Raw genomic sequence first — 25,759 nt, 5'->3', positions numbered from 1 at the left:
CACGGACAGGGCCAGTGACTTCGGGTCTGACAGCTCCCCGCTGGTCAGTATCCCAGGTCAGCTGACGGAGTTCTTGCTGACCACTGTCCCCGGCTGTGTCCAGGCCTCTCAGCCTCATTCTCCGCTGTCTGGGAAACCAGGCCTATAGATTCAGAGCTGAAGTGCCTCCAAGCCCTGGGGGACAGGGGGGCGCCCACAGCACAAAACCCATCAACGAGGCTGACCCCATACACATTGTGGCTGAAGTGCCAATCAGGCCCAGCTGTAACTCACAGACTGGGCCCTTCAGCTGGGTCTTTTCTCTCCGAGCCTGCTACTCTGTGTACAACATGACTTCCTTACACGGCTGTGATGGAGATCAATGAGGGGACTTACGTAATGTTGCCTGATACACCAGTGATGGCAAAGGTTCAAAACCGACAGCCCCAACCCAGGGAGCCACATTCCAGCATGTAGAGTGTGAAGGGGACCATTCACCTCCACCCCAGAACCTTCCAGGCACAAGGCCTGAACCACACCCCGGGACTCTAAGCTCACCAAGTACCCTGCTCACGGTGCCATCCAGACAACCCACTCCATGGCAGGCTCTCCCCTGAGGGACGACAGCTCTCCCCACCACCTCTGCACCCAGCCTAACCTCAAGGACACCCCCTTCCAGGGGCTGCCCCCTCAGTTCCTGCAGCAGCAGGCCAGGCCCTGTGCTGCCAAGCAAGGTCCCACCCCAAGAGGGTGCTGGGAGCCAAGCCAGCACCCATGGCACCGCCTTTGCGACCCATGGTACCGCCCAGGCTGGCCCACAGATGGTGACCACCCCCCACCCCCCATGGCCATGGGCAGCCCCATCTGCTGGCCCAGCTCAGATTGCCCGGCGTCCAGCTCTGCTGTGGCCCCAGGCAGTGTAAGGCGATCCGGCTGCCCACGGGCCGCCGCGGCCCTCGCAGCAGCTGAGCCAGATGGGCCAGGGAGCCGCTGAGGAGAATGGGGACCTGGACACAAGATGCAGGGGTGGGGTGGGCGGGGGTGAACGGCTGTGGCATCCTGCTTTTCCCATATTGGCACTGCACATGATTGCTCAGAGCGGAGAGACACAAGCAAAAATGTGCTAGTGCCAAAGTCGGCCAAGCAGACGGTAGTGGTGCGGACCCGGGGGGAACCTGCTGGAGGGACATGGTACCTCAAGCATCGCCCGCTTCCGATGTCCAGGCCCACTGGAGGGGGGGTGGCGACGGAGGGTGAGGTGCTCCTGAGACACTCGCGGATCTGTCTCTGCTCTGTTTATGGCCCTTCGGTAATTCACTGACCGAGACTGTTCACAGTGAATTCTACCAGTGCCATACACAGAACAGGAGTCACGCTCTCTGGCCTCCGACCTGCAGAGAGACTCCCGCTCCAAGGCCCAGCCTCCCACCCTCTGGTCAGCCGCCCCCTCGTTCCACCCAGCACCTTCACAAGTTCCACAAGCCATGTCTCAACCAAAGATGACCTCTGAGCTGAGGAGAGGCGCCCAGCTCCTGGCTTTGAAGAGGGTGAGGGGAGGGGGGGCGGTATCCAGATCAAGGTGTTTCCTGTCTCGGCCTGAAAGCCCTCCGAAGTCCCTCTCCTGTCCCCCAGCCCACATCCAGCTCAGCTGCCGGAGCCTCCTCTCTGCCCATCATGCCAGGCCCCAAATGAACAGTGACCAGCAGGACACCCAGGGCGCCTCTCCTGGCCTCTGAGCGGACACCAGCAGTCCTGTCCCAAGATGCCTCAGTCTCTTCCATCCCCCATTCCCAGCCTGCCCCACGGTGGCCAGAGGAGCCCCAGGGGGCCAACCAAACCGGCCACTCTCATCCCAAACCTGACCAGACTGTGAACTGTGCAAGCTGGCCATCTCTGTTGCTGGACCGCAGCTGGGACCCAGGCAGGAAAAAGCCTGGACAGGAGGGGCGGGGGGCCAGGAGACCCAGGGCCAGGGGGCAGCATGCATGGAGCTGGAGGCATTCTCTAACAAGGGCTGGAGGCATTCTCTAACAAGGGGAGCGGCTTCTGTCTGGCTCCGAGGGAACCACAGAGGAAAGCAGGAGGCAGGGAGGCAAGGGAGGGGCTGAAAAGGTTGCATCAGTGGTTGCCAGAGCGGCTGCCTAGAGAGAAGTTGCTGTGGAGGCTCCTGCCTCTGGTGCCAGGCTCCCTGGGGAAGGAAGGGGAAGAAGGGAGTGAGGGTTGGTCCCAGAGGAGCCGGTGCTCGGGCAGAGGGCTGGGAGCTCTGCAGAATGGTAATTCTGGCCTACTCTGGGCCAGCCTGGAGCGGAGGGCAGGGCGGCCCCCTGGAAGGGTCAGAGAGAGTCGTCTGGTCCAGAAATTATGAAAACTCCTTGATGATGCTTCTCCCAGGGACCTCAGGGCTGCTGGCACCTACGCCAAATCCTCAACCAATTCTGCCCTTGTCACTTGTACCTGCTACTGCTGCTGCTAAGTCGCTTCAGTCGTGTCCGACTCTGTTCGACCCCATAGACGGCAGCCCACGAGGCTCCCCTGTCCCTGGGATTCTCCAGGCAAGAACACTGGAGTGGGTTGCCATTTCCTTCTCCAATGCAGGAAAGTGAAAAGTGAAAGTGAAGTTGCTCAGTCGTGTCGGACTCCTAGCGACCCCATGGACTGCAGCCCACCAGTCCCCTCCGTCCATGGGATTTTCCAGGCAAGAGTACTGGAGTGGGGTGCCATTGCCTTCTCCATGTCACTTGTACCTAGGGGAGCCCAAATCACCACTCTACGCTCTATGCTCCACTCTCCCCACCCCCTAGGGACTCCCCACCCTGCCAGAACACAGGCCCCTGCTGGGCTCTGGTCTTCCAGAACCAAGCCAGCCTGGTGGGAAGGAGGTTTCTGGAAGTCACTGCCTGGCAGTCTGTCTCAGTTTCCCCCATAAAACTCCAAACCTTGCAGAAGGAAAGAAGAGACGAAGGTGGAGGTGGGGGAAGGGAGTTGTTGGGAGCCTTGTTAGCCAAGACAGTGGCTCTAGGGGAGGTAGTTTCCAAGGTCTCTCCGGGTGTAACCAGCAGGCTCACCCAAGGGGCTGTTGAGATGTAGATGGATGGGCACACCCACAAATCTGCATGCTAATAGGAACCCGGGTCCCTCCACGGCAGGGGACGAAGATCCTCCCACAGAAGTGTCTGGGAGCTCTTTCCCAAAGCCTCTCCTCCAAGCGAGGAGAAGCCTTACTTGGCGTCCTTAAACAGAACCCTGAATTCCCTTTTCCTTCTTGTCTCTGGGGAGCAACACTGGGCACTAGCCCGGCCCCAGGCAACCAAGGAGCAGACTGGGGTCTGAGGAGAGGACTGTAGCTATGGATTCCCCTCTGCCCTGCCCTGGAAATACAAGTGACCATAGGTAAGAGCACAGGGTCACCAGATTCTTAGGTGCTTTCCTGACTAATGTGGCATCTCTGCGCAGACACTCAGTCTCTGTTCTCACCTTTGCCACTGCTTAGGGAGAGAATGCCGAGAATGGCTAACAAGGCCAAATCCTGTTCCAGCCTCCCTTGCTCGGTGCAGAGCTGGGCGCGGCCCCTCCCCTGCACCCGCCTGGCTAACGGGAATGCGGCAGGCCCTGGTGCCGCAGTGCCGGGGTGGGGCCGCGACTGCCACCCCAGCTAGGGTCAAGCCCCAGGGCCCTGCAGCACATCTCCAGTTTCAACTCCGGGGAGCTCGGGCAGGGGCCCTGGGAAATCAGGGTCTGCCTGCTCTGCGGAAATTGGGGACAAGGGGAGCTGGGAGGGTAGTAATCAACAAAAACCTCATTTGAAAGGTTTAAGAGGGAAAACCAAGGCCTGTGGTTTAAGAGGAGTCCTCAAGCAACCTCCCCCTACCCTCCCTGGGCAGACAGGGTTGGGGGAGGGGACCCAGCCCCGACTTTGAAATCCAAAGGCACAGGAATCCACCTGGGGTGTGGGAAGATGAAGAAAAGGTCCCCAAGGAGGCTGGTCCCTGTCTCCCACCTTGGCTGTAAGTGAGCTCCTGGCAAAGAAAGAAGCCCCCAGAACTGGTGCAGGTCCGACCTGCAGGCCAAATGGGTGGGCCTGTCCTGCCCACAGTGCCACCAAAGTGCTCCAAATACTTGAGGGTCTCATGTATCCTACACACCCTACAAGGTCTCTACTGACAAATCCTTCCTCGGTGGTCGCAGCTCCATCCTGCACTGTGCTGGGACAGCCTTGACACTTTGGTCTGTTTCCCTCCCTCAGTGCAGATGCCTTGAAACATAGAGCAGGTCTCCTGTTCTCCTCCAGTGCTATGGGCTTCAGAGAGGTCAAGAGGTTGAACCCTTCCAGATCTCAGTCTTTGACCATCCGAAAGCCCAGAGGCTCTCCACTTCTACACAACGATTCTGGAGTCCTGGATCCCAGCTGTGCCCACCACTTCCGGCAGGGATGGGACAAATGTCCCCAAGGTCTAAGGGGCGGTTGGGGCTCTCAGATATGCCCAGGGCACGGTACCTGCCGTTGTTCTCCCCAGAGGTCCTAGGGGAGGGGCCAAAGCTGCTTCGCTCGCTGCCCTGGATGCCAGAGCACCCACCATTAACACAGAGGTAGGAGCTCTCTAGCTCCATTAACCCGGTTGGCAGAGGAAAAAGGCATAAACGAAATTCTGACAAGTGAGACTGGTACCCCAGAATTTTTTCTCTTTTTACTTAAGACCGACTCCAGGGGTTCCCCATTCACTCCCGGTAGCCAGCACCAGGATTTCCAGTGTTGGAAGGGAGGTCCTGAGCAATAAAGAGACCAGCAGCAGAGGCTGCGGCTCAGCAGCCAGGATTTGAACCAAGAACCAACCTCAAAGGGAATTCGCTGGCCAGTTGTGGCAGAGAGCTGGGCGTGGGGCCTCCACCTTCCTTTGGGTGCGCTCGGCCCCAGTCAGGATAGATTTCTTTCTCCGCTGGAAGAACTGCCCACTCTGTGCCCGTTGGGCCCGCTGCGGGCGGGGCAGAGGGTGATGCACACCCGGATGAGTGAGCCCAGTGACCCAGCCAGAGAACCAGGGGCATAACGCAGACATGCGCCACCTGGCCCCCAGGAGGAAATCAGGCTTTTAATCCGCAAGAGCTTTGCGAAGCCGGGCAGAATATAGAGAGGCTCGGTCCTCACCTAACTGATGGGGGTGATGGTGGGGGTGGGGAGGTTGATTAGGGCACCGCCGGCTTCCAGTTTCCTAATCGCCCTGAGCCAGTATTAGCACTCCCAGCCCCTGGCGGGTACGTCTACACAGTGTAGGGATGCCAGGACTGGGGGATGGGAAAGTGAATGGCTCGGCCTGGAGGGGGTCGCGGAATGGGGACGATCCCTGACTCCGGGGCGGCACCCTCCCAGCCCAATTCCTAGGATGCGCTGCCGGTGAGGCCAGGAGACGCGCCGTCCAGCCGCCCACCCAGGGCAGAGCTCAGGGGCCTCGGTGGCTGGCTAGCGCAAACAGGGATGGGAGAAGGGGCGAGGGGGAAGAGTGTCTCAGGCGCGTGCTCCAACGCTCCCAGGATGGGTGGCAACGACACAGAAGGGAGCCAGAGGTCCAAGAACGGATTGCCCCCTAAGACTGGGCGGGGCCGCCCGGGGGCCACAAAAGCGGTAACGACTTGCAGTGATGCCAAGAGAAGAGGCTGAAGAAACCAGCTCTCAGGGCAGGAACTCCCTCCCTGCGCCGGTTTGCAGCCCTCCTCCCAGCCTTGCGCTTCCATCCGAGCCCACCAGGGCGGCGAAACGCCGACGCGACCCCAGCTCGATTCCCCACGGAGGTGCGTGGGCCACCGTGGATAAGCACCTCGCTAAACCCCAGCCGCACTCAAGCCGCGCTGCCGCCCCAACTGCAGGGCACAGCCCTGGGCGCACAGCAGGGTCCGCTGGGGGACCCCTGGATCACGGGGCCTCGTGGGCGACTCCGCTGGAAGGCGCTTAAGAGCCAGGAGGCCGCACTGCCGCGTCATTCCCGAAGGCCGACCTGCGCGGCCACCTGCCCGCAACTCGGATCTAGCACCGCTCGCCCCGGGGCGCCCGAGTCCACCTTCCTTTCCCGGCCCGCCGCTGGCCCCACTTGGCCCCGCCCCGGACACTCACCTGCGCCGGCTCCGGGCTGGGCTCGCCGCCGCCTCCTAGCTCCGAGAGGAGTCCACATCGGAGAAACAAGGCAAAAAGGACACCCTGGTTCGGAGGGGGCCGATGGACGGAACCCAAGGAGCTCCCGGGCCGCCCCGAAGGCGGCGCCCAGAACCTCCAGAGCGCGACGCTGGAGGAGGCGGCGCCCGAGCGCGGAGCCCGGCGGGGGAACAAAGAGGAGCCGGGATGGGGCCGCGCGCTTCCTGGGTGTCGGGTGACAGGTCTGCGGGGGGAAGGCCCCGGCCGGGCCACCTGAGGAGGAGCAGCCTCCGCGGGCCTGGCGGGGTAGGGTAAGAGAGGCAAGGGGACCCCGGAGCCCGGGAAAACCGTGCGCAGGGTACCCTGGACGGCGCGGCCTGAGAGAGGCTCACGGGCTCCAGCGCAGAGGTGCAGGGGCTACACCGAGTGCAGGGATAATGACTCTGGGAGGTTCAAGGCCCCCTGAGCCCCGCCCGCCCCCTGCGCCACGCCATTGGCTCAGGTGCCGAGAGGCGGGGGAGGGGCAGGGGGCGGGCCGGGGATGATTCACCTTGAATGTGGCTCCGGTTGGTGCACAGCGCAGGGCACGCCCGACCGGGACTGCGGAGACGCTGGGAGCCCGGCCAGCTCGTCCAGCTCGGCCGGCTCTGGACCCAAGGGGTCTCGCCGCCTGCCCTCGCTCCTTGCATCCTGCCTTCAGGCCAAGGTGCAGCTGGCCGAGATGCGCCCCCAACGCTCGGCTACCCCATCGCCCTCGGAGCCGGGAGATGGCCGAGGTGCGCGTAGGGTAGCAAGCTTGGAAATCCGATCCTGGACTGGGGGAAGGGAAGTGCGTTTGGAGCTGAGACGCACTGTGGGGCCACTGGACGGATCTCCGCAGTCTCCCCCGCAGAAAGGTGCGCAAGCCTGAGGTGTCTCAGCGGACCCGCCGGAGCGCAGGGCTGGAGTGGGTACGAAGGGCTTACGCCACGTCTTCACCCACCTACAGTCGGGCAGCTCCGCGGCCCCACAGGTGTCTGGCCACTGCCGCCGCCGCGAACAAAGGCTGCCTGTCCTAGAAGGGGGAGGGGGAGGGGAGCCGCCCCCAGACTCGTTCCCACCCCTCTTCTTCCCCCCCGCCCCCTTTGCGGCAATGGCTCCCCCAGGAGGGGGCGGGGCAGGCCAAGGCTGGGGCGCGGACGCGGATTAGATCCTTTTCAGCGGTCCTTCGCTCAGGTAGCACCCGGAGCATTCTGAGGGGCGGGGCAGGGGCTAGGAGACTCCCAGGCTGTCAGCGTTTGAGGTGACCTCTTCCTCCTTCCCCAGCATCCTAACACCCGAACGCTCCCAACCCTTGCTGTTCTGGGCTCCCTTCCCTGCCTCAGCCCCTCCTGGCTGCCGCAGACGGCAACCGCAGGACAAAACCAGATTAAAATAAACGCTAATCCGTCCTCCTCCGTTTTAGCCACTAGTTCTCCTGATCGAACCCCGTCTGTCTGGCGGTTGAGAAGCGACCCCCCCCCCCCGCCCCCGCGCAAAAGGATGTGTCTAGTCGAATCCCTACCAATTCTAAACTTCTCTTGTATTAAGATTGAAGATAGCACCAGGCCCTAGGCTGAAGAGAAGGGCGTAAGGAGTGGTGAGGCCGGGGATGGGGTGGAGATCTACGGTCCTCCGCACCCTCGCCCCTGCGGAGCCGGGAGGGGCTGAGAAGGCGGGTGAGGTTACCAACCCATCAATAGGTCCGACTCCTGGGCGGGGCCTACTCAGGCCCCGGGAGTCGCCGCCAGAGGAGGAGGCAAGACCCTCAACCCCAGGCAGGCTGGCTTGGCAAGTCGCGGGGCTGCGATACAGCCAGAGATGGGGCTTCAGTGAGTCAGGGCCAGGACTGGGGAGATCGGGAGCAAGGCACAGGGACCAACAGGCCAAAGCGGGGGAGGGGATTGGCTCCACATTAAGCCCTCCCCAGCCCGCAAGCATTCCCTCACCCAGCCAGGTCGTCTTAAGCTTCCCTAGCTCAGTCCCCATCTGCGCCCTACCTGGTCCCCAAGGACTGTAGGATGCTGGTGGTAAGCGCACGGTGTGCCCGGGACCGCAAAGAGGTAGCGCAGACCCCGCCGGCTTCGAGTGGCCCCCGCGGCCTGCAGCGCCCCCCTTTATAGAGCGCGCCCCGCCCCCCGTGCGCGGTGCGCCCCGCCCGGGCCCATTCACCTGCTGTTGAGAACCGGACACCGCGCGGCGCAAAGCGAGCCACCCGGCCGCGCGGTCCGGCCGTCGGGGCTGCCGGGGCGGGGGCGCAGCCGAGACAGATCCAGTTTCCCTTTTCTTAAATGCGCGGCTGAAAGTCGAGACGGCCCTGGCCTCGGGAGCCAGCGTTGCTTTCTCCCCCCGTGGCTCTTCGAGCACCCCGACGCCCCCAGCCCCACTCCGGGAGGGGCACCGAAACTGCACCCGCAAGGACTCATACATATTTTAGGAAGTAAAGCCCGGCCGGTAACCCGAGCTGGACCCCGACGGTGAGGGGGCGGCCCCTGGGGACCCGATACCCCGGATCCCTTTCGGCTCTGGGCCACCTCAGGTCCTCACTTTGTTGCCCTGTCCCGCACACCCCATTCCTGCTTCTTGCCTTCCCATCAGGGGGTCCCCCGTCTTGTTCGGCCCGCGGCAACATCCTCCAGCTACAGAGACCCTTTCGTCTTTGCCGCAGACATCACCCGACTCAGCCCGAAGCCGGGCAACCGCGACGTGTAGTTTTGAGTTTCTTGACCCTCGGGTCAGGCTCAGGAAGGACCCCAGAATCTTTAGGAAGGACTGGTTTACTTACTTCACCCTGGAGGACTCGGCTCCCTTAGCTCCGACCCGGGACACGGCCCCTTTCTCTCGGAGTCTCGACTTTAGTCTCCGGCCATCTCAGTTCTTTCCTGGCCCACGCCCCACTCTGCTTCCCTAATAACCCCCAACCTCGCCCTCTTCATGGCAGTTCCCCGTTGTGATGAAGATGCTGGGCGAAGAGGTCATCCATCCGCCTTGGCCTCGGGCTCTCTTCCCACTCTACAAGGCAGGGGTGGCGGGGGTGGGGGAGGCAGGCGTCCGAACCCCACCTAGACCCTCCCGGACTGGGGCAGTTCTGTCACAGTCGCTGGCCTGGCTCCGACTGGCCGCGGTCCGGCACGGACCCTGGCTCTCCGCCCCAAGAGGTGGGTAACTAGCATCCCCCAGTGAGACCCAGCCCCGGCTTCAAGTCCTTCTGCGCTCTAGTTACCAGGTGGGCATTTTTCGGTGATTCACTTCACTGCCTAGAGCCTCAGTTTCCCCGTTTGCAAAATGGGTCGAGCGACTCTCACCTCTCCATAGGATAAAAAGAATGCTCGCGTAGGCTCGCCGGTATTTCGTGACCCGTATATCTCTACAAATTACAGACCCCCAGTGTTATCTCTGTAGCGGACTCTGCATCCCCGCCTGCGAGATGCCTTCCGGGTGCCTCACCCCGCAGCCGCACCCCAAGCTCCGGGTGCCGCCCTGGGAGATCTCACCACCACCACCCACTCCTTGTCAGGACCTCGTGCTGGGGGCTCCAGTCCTCTGGGGCGGGGGCGCAGCGGTGTCTTTCGATCTTGGCCCAGGCCCAGCCCTCGGGCCTTTGTTCTAGAATCTTAGATGTGATGTGCTTCGTCGACTCGCGCAGGGATGTTCGAAACCCAGTTAATCCCCCGACATTTTTCGAAAAGTAGTGTGTTTGTGTGTCCGCGTATTTTCTTCGGGCAGTGCAGCCATCTCTGTAAGGTTCTCAAAGGGCAGGGAACCCCGGAAATTCAGCTCCGGCTGGGGTGTGGGGCCGAAGGCAAAGAGTGAATGAGAGGATGGAGAAAGAATGAGAAAAACAAAATGAAAGGCGATCTGTTTAGCTTTTTTTTTAAGTGGGGGGGTGGGGTGGAATATACAGTGGTTATATAGCCTGGAAAATATTCTGGATGTTAAGTGAAAAACGCAAAAGACACATGGGTTTCTGTTCGTGGAAAAATATAAATGAGGGGGTATCTAGGTGTCATTTATTTTATGCGCAGAAAGTCTCTGCCGGGAGACGCAAGACCCAGCAAATAGGGGTGGTTTCCATGTAGGAGAACTGGAGGCCAGAGGGCAGGGGGCTTTCAGCTATATGTCCTTCTGGATTATTTGAAGCCGATGTGTTTATCACATGCTTGTATTACATTTTTCAATTAAAAAAGCAACTTCAGGAATTGGTTTTATAAAAATCTGATTTGAGATGTTGAAGCCAGGAGAAGTCAATCATAGAGTGAGAGAGCTGAGCCCCAGAGATGGTGAGCTTGGTTAGGAGAGCGCAGGGGTGGGGTGGAGGGGGCGCCTTGGGATTCTCTGCTCCGGGGAGACATAGGTCCAGAACTCCTGCTCAGAGTAAGGGCCGAGGGCAGCCAGAGGGCACGGCCTGTGCAGTTTTGCACCTTTCCGTCTCCTACCTTCCCATCAGCTGGCACCCAGGCTGACTTGGGCCCCCACAGCGCTGAGGCTTGAGTGCCCACCCCAGAGTTGTCCTTGACTGGAGTCAGCAGAGGCAGCTGCTGGCGGGCATAGGGGACTGATCTCTGGGTGGGAGCTCAGCCCTTGGGGCTGAGAACAGCTTCCATTTCCTCTTACCTGAAATAAACTGAGAACACCCGCCACATGTTCTTTTGGAAGATCCAAGGAGAAAATTGGTTCATGGCCCTGGAGAGGAGCCCTTGGGCCAGAGCTAGGCCAGGGTTCCTCCAGGTCTAGAAACCTAGCTCCCCACCCCAACCTGAAGCCGGGGGATGGCTGCAGGGATCCAGGGCTTGGGAACTCTGAGGTTCTAAGCAGAGACTGTATCTGCAGTTGGTGGGGGAGGGGTCCCAAAGCCTTCAGATTATCCAAAGGTCGGTGACCCAGATATGGTTTTGGCCAAGGGCTATGTTTCACTTCCTACGTCCAAGGCAGAATTTAGCTGAATAATTTGGCCCCAAAATCAGGCAAAGACTTTTATTTCTGTTTTAGGATGCTTCGGAAAGAGAGGATTTAATAGTCTTAAATTAGAATAATCTCCATTTTTAACCATCTAACAAGTATGTATTTGTTAGGCTCCTGTCTGACCTTTCTGAGCCTCAGTTTCTTCATCGGTCAATTGGGAGCTTGCCCAAGTCAGAGAACTGTTGTCGTTCAGTCTCTAAGTCGTGTGGGACTCTTTGCGACCCCATGGACTGCAGCTCGCCAAGCTTTCATGTGCTTCACTCTCTCCTTGAGTTTGCTGAAACTCATGTCCATTGAGTCGGTGATGCCATCCAACCATCTCATCCTCTGTCGCCCCATTGGAGAAATCGAATAACGAAATGTTTCTGCAAGCGCTTTAGAAGCTGCAAAGTATTTCTTCGGGAACACTTCTTTTCAGTCTTCCCAGATTCGAGGGGGTTAAGTTGTCCGCCTTTATTGGTTGAGAACCGGCACCTCCAAATGGTCTTTTCCCGGTGCGCAGGCAACTGTGGCGGGCGCGAGGCGTTCCGTTCCGGGCGTGGTAGCGGGAAGCGTCTCCGTCGCGCACCGCCCCCCGCCCCACGCCCGGTCCCCCGTGCCCTGTGCCTGAGGTGCGCGCTTCCCTGCAGAAGCTTCCTGGATGCCCTGCAGCCCACCCGCCCCCGCATCTTCGCGGACATTCGCTGGTGGCGCTAGGGTCCATCTGGCTTGCCGAGCGTCTCCTCCAACCTCCCCAGGGCTACAGAGATTGTCTGATCCAATCCCTCAGCTTTTTTCACAGGAGGGATGGGAGACGCAGCTAGGCCCCCAGTTCGGACCAGAGCGGCGACTAGAGCAGGGTTCTCGGATGCCAGCCTGGGGCTTTTTCCTCTTCTGAGTTGGGCGCATCCAGAGAGAACTCCTAGAGATGAGTGCTTGGTTAAGAAAAATTACCGAGGAACCCTCTATGGTGCCCCCCCACCCCACCCCCGCCACCGGAGCTCCCAGCCTCAGAAACACCCAGGTTCCCTAGGTGGGCTTGGGCATCTAGCCAAGAGTGGGGAGCTGAGGAGACTTGAGGAGACCCTCGAATATGCTGAGATTTTCCTAAGGACAAACCTGAGGGGTGAGTGAGAAGCAAGTGCTGGGATGCCTACAAGGAGGGTAATCTCCGTGTGTTTGGCTACCAGCCAAGATCCCCTCCTGCGAAGTGTGATGGGCGGGAGCGGGGGCGGGGGCGGGGGCGGGCAGGATGGGAGCGGTTGTGGCTTGGCAGATCAGGAATTCCTGAATCTCTTTGATTCTCCTGGATTCTGACCTTCACAGAGCTCTTCCAAGAACGAGAGTCCAGCATTGGCTCCTGCCTTGTGGGAACCAGTTCAAACGGATGCTCCTGAGACTGAGGGCAGCTGCAGGAGGGATGAGCCAAAGCAGTGGGGATGCAGCTTATACGGTAACTGGGAGCCCTGTCCTGAAAGCTGTGTGGTCCCTGCCGTAGGAAGCGGCTTTGACCGGAGTCAAGGCAACAGAACAAGGACCACAACCTGTCCCAGGCTTCCTCCCCACCACAGCCGCCTGCTCTCCTTCACCCGTTTAGCAGCAGTGACCCGGGTCATCTCCAGAGAGGTGGAAACTGCTCAGTGTGACTTCTGGGGGGCTTTTTCTCTTCCTGTTTTCCCATGTCATGGCCTTTGGACAAGTCTATTCCCCCTTTAGGTTGCAGTTTCCTCATCTGTAAAGGAAACCTTGGAGCTATATCTGCTTTTCTAAAGGTGATCTATACATGCTGTTCCTTCACTCCTTTAACCCTGAGTTTTTCTTGTACAAGACACATGGAGGAAGTATGCTGTAGCCATAGAAACAGAGGCAGATGAGCTGGGCTGAGACCAGAAGAGCTCTACTGTGCTGGCTATGAACCTCCTACTGTGTGCTACATGGTGTGGGGCAGCAGGAGTCCCAGGCTGTTCTGGATGTCACATAGATTAACACACAGTGGGCTTCCTTGGTGGCTCAGTGGTAAAGAATCCGCCTGCCAATGCAGGAGACACGGATTCAATCCCTGATCTGGGAAGATCCCACATGCTGAGGGGCAACTAAGCCTGTGTGCCACAACTACTGAGCCTGTGCTCTAGAACCTGGGAGCCACAACTACTGAGCCCGCGTGCCAGAACTGCTGACGCCCGCAGGCTCAAGAGCCTGTTTTTCCTAACAAGAGAAGCCACTGCAGTAAGAAGCTCATGCACCACAACTCGAAACTATCTCTCACTCACCGCAACTAGAGAAAAAGCCCGTGCAGCAATGAAGACCCAGTAGAGCCCAACATAAATACATTAGTTTAAAAAAACGTTATTTAAAAAAATTAGCACATGGTACCCCAGGAGCTGAATCAAGCCCTGGAATTCTAGATCATAAAACAGACTGGGCATTCAAGGAGCTCACAGTCTGTTTGAGATGAGAGGATGAATGCTCGGTAATACTCCAACTTTCACTTCAGAGAAACTGAAGTTAGCCTAGAACTTTCCTTCTGGCAGAGACTGGGCGGAATGAGGTAGCCCAAGATCAAAGAGCCAAGAGGCTTAGCAAACACTTTCCAGCGTTCCTCGTTCTGTCTTACTGACCTGCAGAGCCCTGTGGGTATGAGCACCGAAGCCCATAGCAGTGACAAGAGGCATGACAAGAGGCGTGTGTGAGCCATAGCTGGAAAGCTGGGAGCCTGCCTCCTATTACACACCCCCAGAGTGTTGGGGATATGCTTTCCCTTTAGACCCACCCTGGACCCCAAGCCTTGGGCTCTCTTCCATCCTCTGCTTTGGAATTGGGAAGCTGACCCCACCGGCTGCCTGGACTCACTTCATTGGGTCCCCATCACATGGCCAAGCCTCAGCCTTAGGCCACCTGCTAGCTGATGGGGTCTCTTAAAGAATTGATTTCCACCCGTCCCTGAAGTGTTTCCTAGGCAGTAAATCTCCTGTCACCCGGGCTCTCTACCCCATGAATGATTTAGCACCTCCGAGGAGGCCAGAGCGATCTTCCTATGCGCGCGGAGGCCTGCAGCTGTGACATCACCATCCCGCTGGTGATGGATGGTCTTTTCTGCACTAATGGGGAAGAGAGTGCACAGAGCCGTCTGGGAGGGGGCCGGGCTGTGGAAGTAAGTACCCATCTGGCTCCACAGACTTCTGGTTTAGGGGGTCTTACTGATGGATCAGCCAGCTAATTGCCCTCCAAGGTACCTAGAGAAAGGGTCTGAGTCCATCGCTCTGTCCCCAGCCCAGAGGGACCCAGGCTCATTTAAGAATGAGGTTTGTCTTTTGAATTCCTGAAGTGTTTCAGAGAACGGAATTATGTAGACCCAGTGCCCTCTTCCTACTCTGGTTTTACAAGACACACACACACCCCTTCATACACACACGCACCTGCAGGAGTGGACACATGTGTCCACTTTCTCAAGAACTCTCTCAGGAAGTTCATCACCATATCTCACCTAAATCTTTCATGCTACCAACGAAGGCCATTTTTCTCTGACTCCATCTGGAACCAACAGAGAACATCTGGTCATTATCTGCCATATGCTAACGCTTTAAGCACACATGGTGAATAATGACCTGGTCCTGGTCCCTCCCTGTCCTCACCCCACCCCCTATCATTTTCCCTCTAAGCATCAATGACCCCAGTTCTCTCCATTCCACCAGGCTTTGGGGGAAAGGACGTAAGTGTTGTCAGTCAGCTCCACAGGTTAGCGACTTCTTCAGGCAGAGGGTAGGTGGCGAGGACAGCCACTGAATGGGACAGAGACCCCTGCCCACTCTTTTCATCCTTGACTCCAGCAGGCCCTGGCTTATCCTGGAGGAGGTGTAACATGCAGTACATCTTCCTGCTTTAAAATCGCTTGCCCAGGACTTCCCTGATGCAGGGGGAGCCAGGTTCCATCCCTGGTCAGGGAACTAGATCCCACATGCTGCAATGAACAGGGAAGATCATGTGCCGCCAAATATATAAGTAAAAATATATATTCTTCCTTGACCAAGGATCGAACCCTGCCCCTGGCATTAGAAATGTGGAACCTTCACCATTGGACTGCCAGGGAAGTCCCTGTTGTGTTAATTCCTGCTATACAGCCAAATAATTCAGTAATACATAAATATATATACGTTCCTTTTCATATTCTTTTCCATTATGGTTTAAGCAAATGGCAACCCACTCCAGTATTCTTGCCTGGAGAATCCCATGAACAGAGGAGCCTGGGGGGCTACAGTCCACAGGGTCGCAAAGAGTAGGACACGACTGAGCGACTTCATTCAGTCACTCCTTTTCATATTCTTTTCCATTATGGTTTAAGTATAGGATATAGAATATAGTTCCCAGTGCTATATAGCAGGACCTGTTGCTTATCCATTCTCTGTATATTAGTTCACATCAGCCAACCCCAAACTCCCAATCCATCCCTCCCTTCCACGCCCCCCACCTCCCGCCCCCATCTCCATTGGCAACCACAAATCTGTTGTCTATGCTGAGGAAATGTTCTGAGTAAAGTACCACAGTGAAGGACTCCAACACTTTGGAGCCCCCAGGGAATCCTGGGGCACCTGGGCCAGTGATTGACTGAGATTGGATAGATCATGGCTTATAAAATTCTCCCCTCAGATCTCAGTGGCATGGGAAGATCTGAGGTTTGCTGAGAGTGTGCATTTTCCAAGCTCACTAAGAGGGCAGATGAAGTCTCAGCCCTGGGTTTTCTTACTCCCAGCCCCAACAATGGCACTTGGCTGTTTACAAAGAGCTGTCACACACTTCGTCTCATCGGATTCTCAGGACAATCTTGTTCCACCAGTAAGGACACTGAGGCTCTGGGAGACTGAGTGGTTTGCTGACATCCCACAAGTAGTGAGCGGCAGGGCTGAACCCTAGATGTCTGGCTGTTGGGATCCCAGAAGTCAGGTCTACTGACTCCATCCCACTCAGGTCTACTGGAGGCTGCAATAGGAGCTTACTCAGGCCATCTGCCTAGGTTTCAGCCAGTCCCATGCTAGCTCTGGCTGAGTCATGTTCATAGAACTATCCTCTTAACATGGTAGTTTTGACCTTGCCTCAAAGACCCCCGGACACCTTGCTTCAGGTTGCCTTCAATCTAGAGGTTAGAAAACGAAGATATTCCTCCTGAAGACTCTTGTCACATTTGGTGAAACTTCTATTTTCCACATGAAATTCCAAACACAAAATGCCTTGTGACCACACAGGCTACACGTCCCTGTGTGTACTTCCTACCTGTAAGCTCAGGACCACCCCCGCCCCCAGTTCCCTGCCAATTGTCTCAGAGCTCAGGTGTTAATGGTAACTGTCTTGCATATAGTAGGCACTTGTTAAGCGTTTGTTGAATATATACATGGCATTTGTTAACGAACATGGTTTCTTTTTCTGGTCTGTAATTTATTTAAAAAAACCTAGGAGGTGGGAAATTACATTTATTGGGTGTGTGCTTTACCCTCCTCCTTGTAGCTGTGTGAGGTTAGTGGTATTACGCCCACTTTATGGGTGAGAAAACTGTGGCTTGAGAGGTTCAGTATTCCGGCCACTCAGCCAGGATGGGGTGCGGCCAGGACTCCAACCAAGTCTGTCTGAGTGCCATGCTGACCCTCTGTCCGTGTATGTGGGGAGACTGAGTGTGGATATTCCTAGAGAGACCTCTGGCTTCCAGCAGGCAGGGAGGCAGCCCCACATCCTGAGCTCCAGACCTACAGGCCTTGGCTCCATCTGGCCAGTGAGGGTAGATACTGGTCACAAAACTAGAAGTTTCACAAAGGTAGAGGACAGATGTATGGATACCAAGGGGGAAAGGGCGGGTGGTGGGAGGAACTGGGAGATTGGGATTGACACATACACACCACTGGTATTATGTATAAACTAGACAACTAATGAGAACTTCCTGTATAGCACAGAGACTACTTACTGCACTGTGGTGACATAAATGGGATGGAAATCCCCAAAAGAGGGGACATATGTATGTGTATGGGCTTCCCAGCTGGTGCTAGTGGTGAAGAACCCATCTGCTGATGCAGGAGACATAAGAGACTCAGGTTCAATCTCTGGATCGAGAAGCTCCCCTGGAGGAGGGCATGGCAAACCACTCCAGTATTCTTGCCTGGAGAATTCCATGGACAGAGGAGCCTGGCGGGCTAAAGCCTATAGGTTTGCAAAGAGTTGGATGTGACTGAAGAAACTTAGCATGCACACATGTATATGTGTGGCTGATTCACTCTCTTGCTGTACAGTAGAAACTAACACAACATTGTAAAGCAACCATACACAATAAAAATCAATCTGAAAAAAATTACGGGTTTCCAACTTTCTTTTGGAGCTGTGTCTCCGAATTTAGGCATTGGCCATAACCAAGGAGAATGTCACTCTGCGTCAAAGTATAAAGTCCAGGAGACTTTCCATGCATTTGAAATCGGAGAGGCCAGCCCCACTGTTTCAGCCAGTGCAGGCATTGGTCTGCACGCAGCAGCTATTTGCAGTCTGTGGCTTCGCCTGATCACGGCCACCAGAGGCCGGGGCAGCAGCTAATGGGAAGGGAGATGGCGGCCGTCGTGGGGACGGGAATGCTGCTCCATTAATGTCCAGCTGCCTGAAAACCACTGGGCACGTGTCACGTGTGCACTTGTTTATTCGAGGCCTGTTCTAAAAGGGGCAGATGATGAACGACAGTCTGCAGAAGTGCTCCGCACAGGAAAAGAACAGTGGAACCCTCACACAAGGAGGGAGACGGAAGCACACCTAACCACCAGCTACCATGGCGGTGACTGAACACTTAGCTCTGCACTGCCTCCAGGGCTCCCAGTCAGTCCTTCCCACGTTGTGTTGTGAGGAACTGGCTAAGCGTGGTCTTGCAACAGGGTGGCAGCTTCCCCTGTGAGAGGGCAGCTCACACTCTCCCTCTTACCCGAATGCCCAGGGGATTAGGAGGGTCTTGGCCAAAGGCTGGATCTGAGCTTGGGTTATGTGTTTGGACACCTGAGCACCTCCCCGTGTTCTGCAGGAACACTGGTCCTCTGGTCTGAGCCCATTGTCTGGTCATGATGGCCCTGTTTGGGAAAGACCAGCTGTCAGCTTGGGAGGAATGGTGCAGGAACAGGGGCCTGCCTGGCTTAGGCGCGCCCAGCCCCCAGGGTCGTCCTAGGAGCCCTCTGAGAGAAAGAACAGCCACAGAGATACCTCATAGCGCCAGGAGGAGCCTATCGGCCATCTCACTTTCCTTCAGAACCCATTCCATGGGGGCTTGAAGGGAGGGGCAGGGAGGCTGGTGAAAGGCCACCTGAGGTTGCTTTTCAACAAGACTATCCATGTACAGGCTAGAATTACCCGTATCAAGTACCCAGGACTTAATCCACTTTGTAATCAAATGGGGCATCTATCTCTCTGGGAGCCGCGAGCCTGAGATGACAGAGTATCTCCACCCACTTCACTGGTGGGGAAGCTGAGGTGCAGGGGAGGACCAGAAGGCATCCATTCAAGCGGAGCAGGCAGCGGGGAGTTTAGAGTCTTGGGCTTCAAGGCCAGCCCCCACCTTTGCAGAAGGTGGGGGGGGTCTCCACTGGCCAGCAAGGGGCTGTGGGGGTGGGTTGCTGCTGGAGGCACCTCTGTTATCTTACTCAAGTTTGCAGAGTCCCTTCTTGGATGAATTGGAATCTTCCAAGACTCTCCGGGGTGGGGGATTGTTTGCAAATAGCACAAAGTATTTCATCATTTAGGCATGCCTATGAACTTGAGTTTCTGTTGGTGGAAGCTAGGTAACTTCCCTGGGTGCCTACCCAGACTGGCTGAAGAATTAGTAACAAGTTGCCCTGGGGCTCCTCACTTTGCCTCCAGCTGAGACAGCTCTGGTTCTGGTTGTACCTCCACCACCACCTCTCTGGACGAATTTTGGGCTAGTTTCTGGGGCTTCCCTGGTGGCTCAGGGGGAAAGAATCCACCTGCTAATACAGGGAACATAGGTTCGATCCCTGGTCCCAGGAGATCCCACGTGCTTCAGGACTGCCAAGCCCATGTGCTGAGACAAGTGAGCCCACGCACTGCAACTCATGAAGCCTGTGTGCTGGGAGCCCATGCTCTGAAACAAGAGGAAACCACCATAATGAGAAGCCTGCACACCAAAACTGGAGAGCAGGCCCTGCTCGCTGCAACTGGAGAAGGCCCTCACACAGTAACAAAGACCCAGTGCGACCATAAATAAATAAATCTTTCAGGGAAAAAAGAAAAATAAAGACTGTGGGCAATTTCTTGTATGTACTTCAGTGTCTGCATCTGTAACAACAGGTCCAGTGTGGTGGTTCCATCTGCACCTAGGGTGGCCGTGCACCTCAAATGAGACAAAGGTGGGGAGAGAAGTTTGTTTTGTTAAATAGAAAATGTTAAGTCCCCTCGAGGGCTCTCCTGGTGGCTCAGTGGTAAAGAATCCATCTCCAATGCAGGAGATGTAAAGAGACATGGGTTTGATCCCTGGGTCAGGAAGATCCCCTGGAGGAGGAAATGGCAATACTCCATTATTCTTGCCCGGAGAATCCCATGGACAGAGGAGCCTGGTGGGCTATAGTCCTTAGGGTCGCAAAGAGTTGGACATGACTGAAGCGACTGAGCACCCACAGGTCCCCTCGAGGGACAGTAATATGTCATGGCCACAGGCCACAGTGGTGCAGCGACATTCCACATGCCAGTGGAAAGCACCACCCTGGGGACCGAAGGGGCTGGGCTCTGCACCCAGACCTGCCTCTCCGGGCCTCTAGACGCTCCTCCCTTGAGCAGGGTGGGAACTCCCTTTCAGCTAAGGTGTTTTATGCTCGTTCCAAGAGACTGCCTGGCATGGGCTGGGTGATCTCCCTGGTCTCACCCCCTCTGCCTGGGCCCCTGAGCAGAAGCTGTGCATCCTCTGGGTGCTTGGACCAGACCATCTGCTGCCATTCATCCCTTGAGGAACCCACCTCAGCCCATCTGAGCTCCTCCACAAAATTGAGCTTGTCACAGGACGGGGAGGGCCCCTTCCTGACTGTGTGAGGATGGGTGTCAGTGGCCAGAGGGGGCAAATAAATGCCTTCTGACTGGCCTGGGCAGCTGAGGGAAATGTAGACCCTGGGTTTAGATTTGCCATTTAAAACCCAGAAGGCCAGTCACATTGGAATTTCTGATAACAATTAATCATTTTTTTGGTATAAATATGTCCCCAAATCAGTGACTTTTAAACAAGGTGAGGATTAAGGGAGCGGATGCTTCACCCAATTGAAACTTGCAGTCCGCCCTCTACATCCGAGTTTCTCTGAGGATATTCAACCTACTTCGGATGATGTAGTACTGTCATATTTACTATTGAAAAAAATCTGCATGTAGGTAGACTTATGCAGTTCAAACCTGTGTTGTTCAAGGGTCAACTGTATCCCATAGGACACACTTACACTTAAAAAAAAAAAAAGTATTCATTGTTGTTTGAAACTGGGCTTCTCTGATGGCTCAGCAGGTTAAGAATCTGCTTGCAATGCAGGAAACACAGGAGACGCAGGTTTGACCCCTGGGTCAGGAAGATCCCCTGGAGAAGGAAATGGCAACCCACTCCAGTATTCTTGCCTGAAAAATCCAATGGACAGAGGAGCCTGTCCATGTGGTTGCAAAGAGTCAGACACGACTGAGCACATAGTTCAGTTCAGTTCAGTTCAGTCGCTCAGTCGTGTCCGACTCTTTGCAACCCCATGAATCGCAGCACGCTAGGCCTCCCTGTCCATCACCAACTCCCAGAGTTCACCCAGACTCACGTCCATCAAGTCAGTGATGCCATCCAGCCATCTCATCCTCTGTCGTCCCCTTCTCCTCCTGCCCCCAATCCCTCCCAGCATCAGAGTCTTTTCCAATGAGTCAACTCTTCGCATGAGGTGGCCAAAGTACTGGAGTTTCAGCTTTTTTTTTTTCCACAGAGCACAGAAAACTTTATTCAGCCACACTGCTCAGGAGAAGGGCAGGCTCACTTCAATATGGTATCCTCTTGGGCTTCCGCCAGCTCCCGCTCGATGCGCTTCTGCTCATCCCGCTTCTTCTTCTCCTCGGCTGCAAGCCTCCTCTCCTCTTCTGCCTGAGGTTTCAGGTAATTGTAGCGCTTGGCGCCATAGGCCATGCCGAGGAACAGGGTGGAGTAACGGCCGAGCTTGATGAGCGGAGAGACCTGCACCAGCGGAACCATACTGTCCGTGACCCTTGGAGTTTCAGCTTTAGCATCATTCCTTCCAAAGAAATCCCAGGACTAATCTCCTTCAGAATGGACTGGTTGGATCTTGCAGTCCAAGGGACTCTCAAGAGTCTTCTCCAACACCACAGTTCAAAAGCATCAATTCTTCAGTGCTCAGCTTTCTTCACAGTCCAACTCTCACATCCATACATGACCACTGGAAAAACCATAGCCTTGACTAGACGAACCTTTGTTGGCAAAGTAATGTCTTTGCTTTTGAATATGCTATCTAGGTTGGTCATAACTTTCCTTCCAAGGAGTAAGCGTCTTTTAATTTCATGGCTGCAGTCACCATCTGCAGTGATTTTGGAGCCCAGAAAAATAAAGTCTGACACTGTTTCCACTGTTTCCCCATCTATTTCCCATGAAATGATGGGACCAGATGCCATGATCTTCATTTTCTGAATGTTGAGCTTTAAGCCAACTTTTTCACTCTCCTCTTTCACTTTCATCAAGAGGCTTTTTAGTTCCTCTTCACTTTCTACCATAAGGGTGGTGTCACCTGCATATCTGAGGTTATTGATATTTCTCCCAGCAATCTTGATTCCAGCTTGTGCTTCTTCCAGCCCAGGATTTCTCATGATGTACTCTGCATATAAGTTGAATAAGCAGGGTGACAATATACAGCCTTGACGCACTCCTTTTCCTATTTGGAACCAATCTGTTGTTCCATGTCCAGTTCTAACTGTTGCTTCCTGACCTGCATACAGATTTCTCAAGAGGCAGGTTAGGTGGTCTGGTATTCCCATCTCTTTCAGAATTTTCCACAGCTTGTTGTGATCCACACAATCAAAGGCTTTGGCATAGTCAATAAAGCAGAAATAGATGTTTTTCTGGAACTCTCTTGCTTTTTCCATGATCCAGCGGATGTTCGCAATTTGATCTCTGGTTCCTCTGCCTTTTCTAAAACCAGCTTGAACATCTGGAAGTTCACGGTTCACATATTGCTGAAGCCTGGCTTGGAGAATTTTGAGCATTACTTTACTAGCGTGTGAGATGAGTGCAATTGTGCGGTAGTTTGAGCATTCTTTGGCATTGCCTTTCTTTGGGATTGGAATGAAAACTGGCTTTTTCCAGCCCTGTGGCCACTGCTGAGTTTTCCAAATTTGCTGGCATATTGAGTGCAGCACTTTCACAGCATCATCTTTCAGGATTTGAAAGAGCTCAACTGGAATTCCATCACCTCCACTAGCTTTGTTTGTAGTTATGCTTTCTAAGGCCCACTTGACTTCACATTCCAGGATGTCTGGCTCTAGGTCAGTGATCACACCATCGTGATTATCTGGGTTGTAGAAATTGAAATTGGACTGGGAATCTTATATTTCTATGTGCTAAATCTGTCAACTGTGCCTGGGCTCATTCTCCACCGTAGCCACAGTCCCTGAAGCTGCTGGCCCAGTGGGGGTCCTCCTGCATTTTCCACCAGTTTCTCTGAGTCTTTTCTTCTTCTTCTTTTTAAAAAAATATTCATTTATTTATTTGGCTGCGCCAGGTCTTCATTGCCTTAAGTTGTGGCAAGCAGGATCTTTTTAGTTTCGGCATGGGAACTCTCAGTTGTGGCATGTGGGATCTAGTTCCCTGACCAGGGATCGAATCCCGAGCCCCCTGCATCTCAGGCGTGATATCTTAGTCTCTGGACCACCAGGGACGTCCCTCTCTGAATCTTTCTGACGTCTGCTCTTGCTGGCTCTGTTTCTCTCTCACTGCTGTCTCATGATCAACTCTTGCTCTCCTGTCCTCTGCTGTCTGTCTCAGACGTTCTCCCCTCGGCCCCCTCCCATATACCCTTCTGTCCTCCAAGGTGACTCTGGTCAGCACAACTAAGAGCCTGGGGCACAGACACATCCCAAAGGGCAGCCCACACAGCTGGGAAGGTGAGACCTCAGAGGGGTGAAGGGCGCGTGGGGATCAGGCCTGGCTCCCTGCAATGTGAGGAGTATAAACCTGGGCCTTCAGGCCACACCGCCACGCAGCCCAGTCTCTCCAGACACCCTTCTTCACCCCGCTACAGGCTGGAGCCTATCCAAAGGGCAGCTGGGGGACTTCCCTGGTGGTACAGTAGTTAAGACTCCATGCTTCCACTACAAGGGACACAGGTTTGATCCTTGGTCCAGGAACTAAGATCCTGCATGATGTGCAGTGCAGCCAAAATACAAAAAAAAAAAAAAAACCCAAGGGCAGTTGGGCACATGCCCTGAAGGGGTGAACACAGTCCATTCTGTACCCAATGAGGGGCAGGTAGCAGGAACAGCCTGTCCATGGCCAGGCTCACTGTCCGCACCCGCCTACAGCAGGGCTGGCTGAGCCTGGGAGCAGAGGGCCTTGTCAGATCTGTCCCATCCAGGGGCTCAGCTAAGGAGGAGCAGAAGAGATCTCCTGCTGCCTTCCTGACCCAGGAAAGGGGCTAAGACCTGGCCCCACTGGAACAAGCCTGGGAGACCAGGACTGAGCCCTGCCAGCGGCTAGGAGCATCTTCTGGCTTTCTTGGCTGCTGCTGCTGCCTGAAACAAGCTCCTTCACCTCTGTGAGCCTCAGTTTCCTCATCTACAAAATGGGAATAAAACTCATCTACTTCATAGGAATGTTAGACTTAAGTTCAATGATCTATGTAGAGCTTTGAGTTCAGGACACAGAAATGGGAGTGCCTTGATACCAGTTTCTCCTCTTTGTCTCTGAAGACCAGGAGCCACCTCCAGTGTCTTCCTACAGAACAACTAGCCAAAGGGGAGGAAGCCTTTGGCAGACAGGACCACCCAAACTCAGGTCTTGCAGACCCACTTCAACTTCTGGACACAGTGCGTGTTGGAGCAGAGGACTTTCCTCTCAACCTGGGCTAGCTGTACAGACTGAGCCAGCGTCTCCCTCTTAAGCCCTGAGCCCTGGGTCCAGGAAACGCAGCTGGTCTCAGAGAGAGGAGCCCATGAGATGGAGACTCTCCTCACCAGGAGGATCGAATTACCTGAGTGACAGAGAAGCCTAGGAAAAAGGGAGGGAGAGCCATGGAAGTGCCAGGCCCAGGGGTGTGCCACTTGGCAGGATTTGTTTGGTTCTTTGGGTTTTTATATTTTTCCCTTTTCGCTAATTCGTTTTTAAAACTAATGTGCGCTATCTTTCCATCACAGAAGTAACCCCTAAACTGCAGACAGAGAACAACATATCACCACCCGCGGGCCACCACCCAATGCAGGCTTCCTCCATCTTTTCCCAACGTGCATTTTAATTAAAGAGAGAGAGACCATATTGTATATCGTATTTTGTATCTCACTTTTCTCACAGAGTAACCTTTCCTTCTTGGGAAGATTACATTCTATGACAATTCGTTACTGCAATATTTCATCCTGTGCTTGTTCCTTTATTTACCCAGCTCATCTTAAGGACATATGGGCAGTTTCCAACTTCCTGCTATTAAAAAAAAAAAAATCCGTATTTTTTTAAAAAAAGTTACATTTGATAAATAAATAGAGAACGTGCAAATTTAAAACATTACTGGTTCATATCACAGAGGCCACATACACTGTCATAAATGTTAAGGGGTACCCCACGAACGGAGGAGCCTGGTAGGCTGCAGTCCATGGGGTCGCTAGGAGTCGGACACAATTGAACGACTTCACTTTCACTTTTCACTTTCATGCATTGGAGAAGGAAATGGCAACCCACTCCAGTGTTCTTGCCTGGAGAATCCCAGGGACGGGGGAGCCTGGTGGGCTGCCGTCTATGGGGTCGCACAGAGTCGGACACGACTGAAGCGACTTAGCAGCAGCAGCAGCAGGTGCTCGGGCACAGCCGTGGGCGATGGAACAGCGTTCCCTGGGCAGGCTCCGCGGAGGGCGGGGCTGAGGGCGGCTCCGGAGACCGGGCGGATCCTGTCGGTCCTCTCTCCCCGCTCCCTGCCGTCTCCTCCCCTCCCCACCCCGCTCCGAGCCGCAGGGGTTCTGGACGCACGAAAAAAACCGGACAGTTCAGCTCCGATTCCCCGGGGACTTGGAGCCGAGCGACTCCTTTTCCAGGTCTGGGACTTAGGGCGTTTGTCCCCGTCCAAAACCTGCGATACAGCCCGGGAGGGGCCAGCGCGAAGGCGGGGTCACCTGCTTGAGCTGGGGATGCGCGGTGGGGGTCGAGGGACCATCGTGGGGCGGGGTCAGGACCGCGGTGTTGCTGTCACGACAGATACCAAACCCAGAGACTGTCGAACAGCCTCCTAGGGCGGACACAAGACTGTACGCTGATCAGGACCCGGGTTTCTCCCTCGCGCCGCCGTCAGTTAGCACAACTCCATTTTTATATATTGTTCTAAAGGTTCCCAAGGAAAATCTCCTTTAAGGAAAAGCTTCCAGGCTCTAATGCTAAAAAAAAATTTTGGAAAAATGACTAGTGGTTTCATTTGCCCCAAACCAGTCCCCATATTACCTTTGAGAACACGGAGACTAAGTGGCAGG

The 25,759-nt window shown here is 55.3% G+C and overlaps 1 pseudogene; it reads right to left on the bottom strand.

Moving 5' to 3' along the window:
- Positions 1-20,998: 20,998 nt before the first annotated feature.
- On the bottom strand, positions 20,999-21,287 carry LOC138987522 (ATP synthase subunit e, mitochondrial pseudogene; annotated as a pseudogene).
- Between the last annotated feature and the right edge of the window lie 4,472 nt (positions 21,288-25,759).

This window comes from Bos mutus, chromosome 4 (assembly GCF_027580195.1).
Source record: "Bos mutus isolate GX-2022 chromosome 4, NWIPB_WYAK_1.1, whole genome shotgun sequence".
NCBI classification, from domain to species: Eukaryota; Metazoa; Chordata; class Mammalia; order Artiodactyla; family Bovidae; genus Bos; species Bos mutus.
This window is presented reverse-complemented; position numbering and strand designations above follow the sequence as displayed.